The sequence below is a fragment of the Echinops telfairi genome, unplaced genomic scaffold (genome assembly GCF_000313985.2).
Source record: "Echinops telfairi isolate 266 unplaced genomic scaffold, ASM31398v2 ScPeMD7_7458;HRSCAF=8496, whole genome shotgun sequence".
Classification (NCBI taxonomy): Eukaryota; Metazoa; Chordata; class Mammalia; order Afrosoricida; family Tenrecidae; genus Echinops; species Echinops telfairi.
Genome location: NW_022111358.1, coordinates 647,088 through 658,546, shown reverse-complemented (window position 1 = coordinate 658,546; position 11,459 = coordinate 647,088).

Sequence of the window (11,459 nt, the reverse complement as noted above, 5' to 3'; positions counted from 1 at the left end):
AAAAAATAATATTGTTAAAAAAGTCACCCATCCACTCTCTTCTCTCTTTTCCCACCCGAGTAATTACTTGTGTTAGTTTTGACATTTTCAGAGTTTTAAAAAAATTTCAGCTCTCTGCTCCTCCTCATGCAACAGGCAGCCACCTCTCCCATCTCGTGGGGTCCCAGCCGCATCCAGGAGACACGACGGGGAAGGTCGCAGTGAACAGATTCAGCCAAATTGGGCGCCTGGTCACCAGGGCTGCTTTCCACTCTGGCAAAGTGGAGATTGTTGCCATCAATGACCCGATCCCTTCATTGATCTGAACTACATGGTCTACATGTTCCAGTATGATTCCACCCACGGCAAGTTCAATGCACTGTCAAGGCTGAAAACGGGAAGCTTACTGTCAATGGGAAGGCCATCTCCATCTTCCAGTAGGGAGATCCCGCCAGCATCAAGTGGGGTGAGGCTGATGTGAGGCCGGTGCTGAGTATGTTGTGGAGTCCACTGGTGTCTTCACAACCCTAGAGAAGGCTGGGGTTCATTTGAAGGGTGGTGCCCAAAGTGTGATCACCTCTGTCCTTTCTGCCGATGCCCCTATGCTTGTGGTGGGCGTGAGCCACGAGAAGTAGGACAACTCCCTCCAGAGGGTCAGCATTGCCTCCTGCACCACCAACTGATTGGCTCCTCTGTCCAACGTCATCCATGACAATTTTGGCATCTTGGAAGGACTCATGAGCATAGTCCATGCCATCACTGCCATCCAGAAGTCCGTGGACGGCCCCTCTGGGAAACTGGCGTGATGGCCATGGGGCTGCCCAGAAACATCATCCCCACATCTACTGGCGTGGCCAAGGCTGTGGGCAAGGTTATCCCGGAGCTGAATGGGAAACTGACTGGCATGGCCTTCCGTGTCCCCGCCTCCAATGTGACCATCGTGGATCCCACCTGCCATCTGGAGAAAGCTGCCAAGTACAATGACATCAAGAAGGTGGTGAAGCGGTGTCCGATGGTCCCCTAAAGGGCATCTGGGCTACACTGAGGACCAGGTTGTCTCCTGTGACTTCAACAGTGACCCCCACTCTTCCACCTTTGATGCTGGGGCTGGCATTGCTCTCCAAGACTACTTTGTCAAGCTCATTTCCTGGACAACAATGAATTTGGCTACAGCAACAGGGTGGTGGACCTCATGGTCCACATGGAGTAAGAGCGCCCCCTGGACCACCAGCCCCAGCAACAGCACTAGAGGAAGAGAGGCCCTCAGTTGCTGGGGAGTCTTTGTCCCCAACACACTGAGAATATTCCATCCAGACCCCCTGAAGGAAGGGGAGGGGCTTAGAGAGCCTGACTTATGTACCATCAATAAAGTACACTGTACCCAGCCAAAAAAAATTTCTAGTGAAGATACATGCAGCAAAACATACCTTGAGTCAACAATTTCATCATGTCAATCCAGGGACATCGGTTCCCTTCTCTAAGTGGTACCATTGTCGATATCTTCCGAGTCGTTTTGCTGTCATAGATACTGACTCACTGCGTGCCTCCAGAGGGTTTAGCGGTAAAGATGAATGGATATGAGTTTGTGTCTGTGTTAGTCCGGGTTGACTAGAGAAATAAGTCCAGAGACATTCATATAAATGTAAGAGAGAACTTTATGTCAAGAAGCAATTATATATTAAGAAAACATCCCAGCCTAGTCCAGATCAAGTCCATAAGTCTGATACTAGTCCCCAAATTCCTCTTTAGACTCACAGTACATGAAATGATGCCAAATGCAGGAAGATCACAGGCCAGTGGGTGGAAAGTCTTGTGGATCCAGCGGCAGTGGAAGCATCTCAGCACTGACGTGAGTCTCTACGTGGCTCCTCCAGCTCCAGGGCTCTGGCTGCCATCAGCATAGCTTCATGTAGCTTGTCAACAGAATGTGAAGCAGAGAGAGTGTCCGGTTCTCTTCCCAGGAGAAAAAGAGAAAGTTCCCAGAATCCTCCTGGTGGGTGTTACCTTGTGACCTGATTGACAGGTTTGACTCCACCCCTTCGCTGATGTTGACAGGAGGTTATGTAGCTGCCACAGTGTTTATTTCCTTCTCCCCCTTTAGCATAATGACACAGTCTGCCCTGCATACGGAGTGGAGGAGTTTCACACTGGACCTTGGAGATCTTGGCACGAGAGCACCCAGGAGCATTGCTGTGGGTGCACCTGCTTTACTATATGGATGGGCAATCATTCAGTTAGCCAGTCCCCTGTTGCTGGGTGCTTGGGTGCTTTCCCGCCTTTTGTTATTATAAGTATGTGGTAGTTATATAATCTGTTGTCAATTTGAGAGGATTAAGAGTGAAGGGTGGAGTTTAGCCTGTCAGTTAGGTCGCAGCTTGATGACCTCATTTGGAGGTGCTAAGGTGATAACGAGCTCACTGGAGGCAGGACACAGGCTGACTCCCTGGGAGACATTCCAGCAGAGAAGACGCATGGAGCTACATTAGTGCCCTGAGCTGGAGGAGCCACGTAGAGACCCCTGCCAGTGCTGAGATGCTTCTACCACCACTGGATCCACAAGACTTTCCACCTACTGGACTGTGATCATCTTGCATTTGGCATCACTGCATGTGTTTCATGAGTCTGAAGAGGAATTTATAGGTTGGTATTGGACATATGGGCTAATATCAGACTTACGGGCTTGGGCTTGATCTGGACTGTGCTGCGATGTTTTCTCAGTATTCGATTGCTCTTGTATATAAAGCTCTTTCTTATACACACTTAAGTGTCTCTCGGAATTCATTTCTCTAGTCAACCCGGACTAACACAAAGTATCACCACAAAACAATCTTTGAAATCAGATAGCTGGCTTAAAGGAGATGAGCCTTTGTCATCTGTTCAGGAATTCCCAGGTTGTGGCCCCGAGGCACTGCGCCCATGGCCTTGGCCATGCAAAAGCAGGCTGGTGGACAACGGCACCAGTCATCATTCATGAGATTCATGACGGGTCTCTCCCCACAGGACTCAAAACTCCTGGGGGTGCGGGTGGGGGGTAGACAGGGACCGTGTGTTTTGCTCATCATAACAGACACTTGATAAATGTCGAGTTCATGAGTGGATTCATAGTTCTGCCAGGAAGGGGTAACCAGAATGGGAAAGCAGGGCTAAGTTCCCCAAGGAGCTCTGTGCCTCCTGGGCGCTCCTCACCCTGTCCTTTCCTGTCCTGTCCACAGGTATGTGCAGGAAGGGCGGTTCCGGATCGAGGAGAGGACGCTGACAGCCTTCCAGTGGCTCTACACCCCGCAACAGCACCGCATCCTCAGTCGCGCTGACCTCGAGTCTCCCTCCAGGTAGAGAAACCTGCTGCCCTTTCTCTTTGGTCTTCCACTGGGGTCCAGGGAGTGGTAGCTTCCCCGAACTCCCCCAGGTGGTATTTGGGCAGCTAACTTCATACTGACCCATAGACCCACAGTGGGGGGTGGGGTGGGAACGGACCACTGCCTTCAGAGACCTATGAAGAGTTTGTTAGACTGGCGACTTGGCCAGCCTGGGATGGACTGAGTGATTCAGGTGACTCACTTTGCCTCTGTTTTCTTTTCTGTAAAATGGGCGTGATCACATTGTCCCTGCCTTCTACCAGGAAGATGGTGAGTCTCTAGTGAGATGATGCCTGTAGAGATTTCAGATCAGCTGGCTTTTCAAGAGCGAGAGTGGCTGGAACAGGCACTGGGCAGCCCCAGCTGTGACCTGGCTGGAGCCAACCCTGGCCTCTGTCCCCCTCACTTCTGCCAGAGAATTCAATTGGGATCCTAGGTCTGGGAGAAGACTTTTCCTGACCTGGATTCCTGCCCTAGTTCCCTATCCATTCCTCTCGCCCAGTGCACAGGTGGGACTAGCATTTACAGCCTTGGTAGGCACTTGGCACTGTGCCTCTGCCATGCCCTTCCCCACGACCTCTCCCTTTGCACCAGTGTCTACATTGATAGGGCCTAGCAGCCAAGAATGGACAAGGTCTCCTCCTGGTGTGCTTGCATGAAAGAGGAAGGGAAGTGATGTCATTTGTCAAGTTGGCCATGGGTTGGCCAACAAGAGAACAGAGATAATGTTCTTACTGCAGTTCCCCACATTGGCCCCATGAAAAAGTTTACAAGTGATGGGCTCTGTCCCTTCCCCAGACAGCAGCCAGTAGTCCTATATAGCTAAAAGTAGGGTATCTTCTGCATTCTTGTCTCATCCGTGATTTCCAAAGGTACTTGAAACATCGAGGTGGGCAGCTGTTCTGGATGCAGAGTCTCTCTGCCAAGGATGCTAATGGCAACATGAACCCCCAAACGGTAGATGCAAAAGAAAAGAGGCTGGATCAGCAAAGCATTATTAAAGAATAACTGCAAAGCAGGAGATCTCACTCTTCCCAGTCTCGAATGTATTACATATGCAGCTACGGCAGTCAGCACAGCCTGGTGCTGGTACAATGACAGGCATGTAGTCCAGTGGAACAGGACTGGGAACCCAGAAGTAAATCCACCCACCTATGGACAGTTGGTCTTTGACAAAGGGCCAAAGAGGAGAAGAGATGGTCTCTCACCAGCGGTGCTGGCTAAACTGCATATCCATTTGCAGAAAAATGGAACAGGACCCATATCTCAAGCTCTGTACAAAACCCAACTCGGGATGGACTAAAGACCTAGAAGTATAAATATGACCAAGGGAAAGAAATAGGAACAGACTTAGAAGCCCTAAAACACAAATCCATGATCAAACATAGCTAAAAACACACAAATGGCAGACAAACCAGATCACTGGGACTGCCCCCAAATTAGACGCTTATGTGCCTAATCAAAAGATTTCCCGAAGAAAGCAAATGTTTTAAGAAGGATTTTGGCAACAAATGTACAAATGTGCTTGACACAATGGATGGATGTATGCATTGTGATAAGAGTTGTACGAGCCCCCAATAAAATGATATAAAAAATAACAAAATAAACTCACATCTCCAGCAACTGAAAAAAAAAAAGGATTTTCCCAAAAGTGTAAAAAGAGAACACATAGAATGGGAAAATAAACGTTTGACAATGACATATCAGACAAAGGACTAATCTCTAAAATTCATAGGAGATTTTAATCTCTGAACAAGAGAAAGAGATAATCCAATTAAAAAATGGGCAGAAGACATGGACACTTCACTAACAAAGACATTCAGGAGGCCACTATCATATGAAGAAACACCAGGGATTATTAACCATTCCATAAGCAAGTGAACAAACAACAACAACAAACAAACACCAAACCCACTGTCACGGAGTGGATTCTGATACACAAAGACCCGATATGGGGTCTGCAGGGTCCCAAAGACCGTCAGTCTTTACCAGAGTCAGCAGTCTCCTCTTTCTCCTTCAGGACAGATGGTGGGTTTGAACCACTAGTAGCTCAATGCCTAAACCACAGTACCGAGATTGCATCGCATCATCAATAGCAAAGGTAAACAGAAAGAAAGGAAACTGTAAATGTCGATAAGGGGGTGGAGAGACCGGGACCTTCACACACTGTGGAGGGGACTGCAGAATGTTCAAGTTTGTGGAAAACTGCCTGGCACTTTCTCCAAAAGTTGGAAATAGGAATACCCTGCTACCCAGCAATCTCCCTACTTGGCATATATCCCAGACAAATAAGAGCCCCAGCGCAAGTAGATAAACACACAGTCCGATTAATCACAGCACGATTCACAAAAGAAAAAAGATGGAAACAACTTCAATGCTCTTCAATGGAAGAGTGGATAAACACACATCGGTACATATACCGAAGGGGACGCCATGCGACATTAAAGAATAATGAGTCTGCAAAACATAACGCGAATGAAACTGGAGTACGATATGCTGTGTGAAATACGACTACTATTGTAACAAATCAAGAGAAGGTTTTCACACTAAAAGAAACGTTCTTTGATGCTCACCAGGGGTAAGAGGGTAGATTACTAGCTGGAGGGCAGACGCATATTGACTTGCGTGATGGGAAAGGCAATATACCACAAGAGGGAGGCCGTCAACAAATGGTAGTGGCACGAGAGACTCTAGGAGAGTGGAGAGCTCAACGCAATAGGAGTGAACACTGTTCTAGATGCACTCCTGCAACAGCAGTGATTGATGGGTAGACCAGCAGGCTGACTGGGTCTGGAAGGGAGAGTGGGAATATATCCATGAATATTTATAGATGTGGATGTATTTTACATTTGATACAAACCAATCCATGAATGTGGTAGAGCATACAAAGGCACAGGTATGAAAAACGTTTTTAGACATAACTAGATACCTTAAGAGAACACATCACTGGCTCTGGGGGCTCAGGACCTAGGTCTTGAGGGACGTCAAGGTCAATTGGTATAACATAGTTCACAGAGATAATATTCTACATCCTACTTTGGTGAGTAGCAACTAGTTTCTTAAAAGCCTTTAAGCCGCCATCTGTTGGCTTCTCCCCGTTTGAAGGAAAGATGAATGAAGACAATTGAAGCCACATGGAAACCATTGGTTCAATGGACTAACGGATCATGGGAACATCAATCTTTAGGATCCTGAAGCCAGAAGAGCTAGATGGTGCCCAGCTGCCATCTGCTCCGAAAGGGATCCCATTAGAAGATCCTGGATAGGATGGGACAAAAATGTGGGACAGAACTCAAAATCATAAAACAGAATGGGCTTATTCATCTTCCAGAGACTAGTGGAATCCCAAGATAATAGCCTTAAGTCATCTTTCAAGTCTGGAAATGAACTTACCCCTTTGGCTCAATTTTCAGCCAAACAATACACAGGAACAAAACCCCCGGAGAAGTGTGCCCACCTTAGAATCTTCAGCCATTTGAGACCACAAGGGCAACATTTACCTGAGGACAACGTTCAGAAGGGCTAGGAAAGAAATTGAACTAGAAACAGGAGACACAGAGAAAAAGTGGGATTCAGTGATGCTACACAGAAGGGATTGCAATCGATGACATGAAACAACATGTGTGTGAACTGGTGAATGGAAAGTTGATCTGCTCTGTAAGTCTTTGCCTAATTCCCAATGACCAGTGAACAAAAACAGGAGGGAGTCTCAAAATTATGAGAGCGAGGAGGAGGAAGGTGCAGCCCGGCACCCATGCAGGGGTCTGGAGCAGATGGGGCTGCTCCTGTCTTCTGAGCCAGATAGCAAGGATGCGCTCCATGGTGACAGGAGCAGAGCTGAGTCTTCAAAAGAGGAAAGAAATCATAAAAGAAGATGAAACTACTCAAATTAACTTTAGATTTCATACTTAAGAAGGCGCCATCCCAGGGGAGCTGAAAGCCAGTCTGCCATGGCTCAGTGGCTGTACTAATTTTTGTGATAGAATATTAATAGTTAATGTCTTGAGTGTGTATTACATGCCAGATGCTGTTTAAGTGCTTTGTCACGCAACATAAAACAATCCTAAGTAGGAGCCCTGCTGGTGCTGTGGTTACACGTTGGGCTGTGATTCTCATGGTTGGTAGTTCGAAACCACCAGCAGTTCCAAGGAGAAAGACTTCCTACCCCCTTAAGCACAGTTTGGGAAACCCCCAGTGGGTCACTATGAGTCAACATTGACTTGGTGGCAGTGAGTTTGAGTTTTTTGGATGATCTAAGTAGGATTGTTTTCCACACCTTTCAGATGAGAAAACTGAGGCAAAGAGATCAAGTAGAAGCTAGTAGCTGTCAGGAGTCTTCGGTGGTGGTGCAAGGCTGCTAAAAGTTAGAGGTTCAAGGCCACGCAAAGGTGCCTTGGAAGGAAGGTCTGGGGATCGACTTTCAAAATCTCAGCCACTGACAACGCCGGGGAGCACAGTTCTCCTCGGACACACAGTGGGTTGCAGAGTTAGGGTCCACTCAAAGGCCGCTGGCTGGTTTTCTAACCCGTCAGTGCTTGCCGCCGCGCTCCACACAGCTTTTGAGAGAATGAACGGGCGCCCAAAGTGAGAGACAGGGAAAGCCGTGTGCAAAGAGGAGAAGGTGGGATCCAGAAGCATCAGAAAGTGGATGTGGCATTATTCCAAATCTCTTATTAAGGAGACAGTCTGAGGGGGGCTCTTCAGAAAGCAAGAGTTGGATGATCTCAGTAGAGTGTCAATTCCCTAAGAACCCATCCTGCTTGGAGAGCTTATTTGCTTTTCCACTTAATTTTCTAGATGAGAAAGTAAACAGGGTGGGGGTGGGATAGAGCAGGAGACAGAGTGTCTGAGTTTCAGCAAGGAATGATTTCTGTCTTTCCATCCATCAAAACCTTTGCAGGAGACCGGAGAAATGTGGTGTGGGGCATGGCAGGGCTAAGGAGGCTAATGATTGAGGGGTTGGAATGGAGGCGACCATTGGCTTAGTGTTGTATGTGTGATTTAGATGAGGGAGGATGTAGATAGCATGCTGGTGGCATGGTTGATGGCAGGAAGCTGAATCACGACCCCCAATTCCCTGGAGACTGGATTCCAGAAGCAAGGCTCATAGTGACTTCATATGTTCAAATCTTGCCTTTCCTTCTACCGGTTGCCACCAAGTTGATTCAGACTCAGGGGGACCCCATGTACACTGGAAGTCGATTGCTCGGTTTTCCTTTCTCAGCATTTCCGGATGGACCCAAATCTCCACCCTTTGGATAGCAGCCCAAATGCTTAACTGCTGTGCCACCAAGGTGCCTTTAGGATCAAGCCTAGGAGAAATCTAGTATTGGTTCCCAAGTCTGTCTGTCCCTGGGCAGCGGGAGGCGGCCATCAGAGCTGCCTGAGGTTTTAGTCGATGTGATGCTTGGCTTTGGCCTCACGTGTTAGGTGGTTACCCAAGAAAACATTACATCTTGGGACTGCAGGAGCTGGGGGGTGGGGGTGGGAGTTCAGAACAAAGGATGCTGTTTTCAGTCACAGGCTCAAAGAGGAATGAATGTTGGTTTGCTTCTGTGTTTCTTCATCTGGTGGACAGGGATTGTGCATCTCTCCTCTGTTAGACATGGTGCCAGGTGTTATACCTTTATGGCTTCCTAGGTTGCTCTGAAGGCTAAGGACCAGGCTGCTAAAAGGACTCAGACCACAGACTGGACACCCCCATCTTCCTTTTTTTTTTTTTTTTTACCCACAACCCTCCATGATGAAAGGGGTCCTGGTGACTCAGTGGCTAAGCAAACCTAAATGTTGGTTTGAAGCCATCCAGGGGCTCTGCATGAGAAAGACCTCCCGTTATTGCAGGACCCACACCGAGATGACAGCCAAGACCCTGGTGGGGTTAGTTCTAGTCCGTTCTACATATCGAGAAGTTGCTAGCAGTTGAAATGGGCTCTTTGGCACCCAGCAACAGTAGCCACGATCGAGGAAGAAAAACAATGGAAGTTGTCAAGGGCTTCAGCACACTTGGGTCAACCATCAATGTCCGTGAAAGCAGCGAGCGCAGTCCAGAAATCAGACCAAGTACTGCATTGGGCAAATCTACTCTTTAAAGTTTTAAAGCGCAAAGGGGTCACTTTGAGGACTCATGGGCGCTTCACCCAAGCCATGGGTTTTCCAATGGCCCATACGCCTGGGAAAACTGGACAGTGACAAAGGAAGGCAGAAAAAGCATGGATGCCTTCAGATGGCAGCTCCAGGGAAGGATAGCAACTCCCGCTGATGGCCAAAAAACCAAACCAAGTGGTCGTGGGACCCACCCACTAGAATACTCCTTAGAGGGTGGCTGGTGAGCTTTCCGCTAGCTGACTTTGGACACCTCATTAGGAAAGACCAATGACTGCACAAGAACATCAAGGTTGGGGGAGGAGGAGCCCTTGGGGAGATGGATGGACAGGCTGAAACCATGAGCTCACACAAAAGATGGCACAGGGCGGGGCCGTGTTTGGTTTGGTTTTACATAAGGTCACTAGGAGTAGTGGGAGCCAACGCCACAGTCCCCTTCCCCAGCCACACCCACCTGATGGGAACTGGTTCTGGCTCAACTCCTGGGATGGATTAGTGGTGGTCAGCTCTTGCTCGAGGGGCGCACAGACAGAAAATAAACATGCCAATAAATAACACCTCCCTCCCCCTTTGCTGTCTAGTTGATTCTGACTCATTGTGGCTTTAAAGGGCAGCTCTGAACGGCTCCATAGGGTTTTCAAGGCTATAATCTCCGAGGACACAGATTGCCACATCTATCTCCCTGACCTTCTGATTAGCCGCAGAGAGCATGCCAACTGTGCGACCCACCGGGCTTGATATGTAAACCAACGGATAAGATAATTTCCAGAGGCAATGGGGAAGCAACCGAAGAAAGGAAAACAGGTTGTAGCGAGAGTGACTGAGGCTGTGTGGGGCTGTGTGGGAGGAGGTAAGCTCCGGTGACCAGAGCAGGGAGAGGCCTTGGCCAACCCATGGGAGGGAGGTGATTTTGGTGCCATTTTGGGAAGTCCTCTTTAACACTTGAGGGGCCCTGGAGGTGTTGAGGTTAAGTGTTGGGCTGTGAACCCCAAGGTCAGCGGTTCAAAACCACCAGGCATGCTGAGGGAAAAAGAAGGGGCTTCCTATTTCTGTAAGGAGCTGCAGTCTCAGAGCCTCAGTGGCAGGTCTACCCTGTTGTATAGGGTCGCTGGGAGTGGGCATGGGCACAGTGGCAGTGAGTTTGATTGGGTTTTTCTTTAGTGCTTAAAACTGCCTGAGGATGGCACAGACCGCCCTGAGGGAGTGCGCATCCTGTCACTGGAAGCCATGTTCAAGGTTCACCCTCTGAAGAAGAGAAGCAAGCATCCCAGGGTGGGCTAGCCCAGGACTTCTTAAACTTTTCTCACTGCCACCCCATTTCTTTGCTGGAGAAATTTACAACATGGGCAACGCTGCCAGAAACACTTCGGATGCATTAGGCGTTTGCTTTTGAACTAAATGCGTGTTAGGAAACCTTTCACTGTGGCTCATTTTCTTCACGACCGTCGCATTCAGTTCAGCGACCATGCCATACACGGTCTCTACTCATACACAGTTTAGGCAGCTGCCGGCTAGAGACCCTCCCACCCCTCCCACCGTTCAAGTTCAGGAGCGTCTTGTTTGGCAGAGCTGGGAGGGAGGATCCGTTGAGTGGCAGAATGACAGCTCTTGGATGACAGGCCGCCACAGGGGTGCCGCTTCAGAGGCTCTGGCAGACCTCCAGGCTCCTGGCTTCCAAGCCCACGGATGGGTGTACCCCTCCCCTACTTTACCGCAGGCAGAGCTGGCGAGGACCCCAGCCCGTCTCCCTCATTAGCCCGCACCCCCTGCCCCAAGCTGCCGGGCCCGATCTTCCAGGAGCCCCAGGGGGGCTGCTCCCTCACCCCATCCCCGGGGTCCCTGGGCGCGCTTGCCCCGCCCCGCGCCTTTGTTCCGGAGGAGCCGGCGACGGGAGCGCCTACGGCGGGGCGCGGCTTTCAGGACCCTTTGGGTCGCCCCGCTTCCAGGTCCTCTCCCGCAGTTGCGCCGGGAGGGTCCGGGTGAGCACCGCTAGGACAGCGCGGGGGGACCCCCGGGCCCGGG